Source organism: Penaeus monodon, chromosome 27 (assembly GCF_015228065.2).
Source record: "Penaeus monodon isolate SGIC_2016 chromosome 27, NSTDA_Pmon_1, whole genome shotgun sequence".
NCBI classification, from domain to species: Eukaryota; Metazoa; Arthropoda; class Malacostraca; order Decapoda; family Penaeidae; genus Penaeus; species Penaeus monodon.
Window position 1 is genome coordinate 21,479,658 of NC_051412.1, and position 203 is coordinate 21,479,860.

At 34.5% G+C, this 203-nt stretch overlaps 1 protein-coding gene across 1 annotated transcript in view; it reads left to right on the forward strand.

The window, feature by feature from the left end:
• The window catches only part of LOC119590688 (xanthine dehydrogenase/oxidase-like), a 27,694-nt gene that overhangs the window by 22,891 nt on the left and 4,600 nt on the right, over positions 1-203 (forward strand). The window lies entirely within an intron of this gene.

Consider the following 203-nt stretch of genomic DNA (forward strand, 5'->3'; position numbering starts at 1 on the left):
CGCTTTAATATTAGTAGTTCGAAATGTATATAGCGAAGGGAATAAAAAAAAAAAATAGTCATGATATTGGTTCGAAATGTAAATGACGAAGGGAATATCGAAAAAAAATATATCCAAGCGAATCCTATCTCCCCTACCCCCCAAAAAAAATCAAGTTTAGCAATTCAGACTGTTTACAGCCGAACGAAATACCCTACCCATTG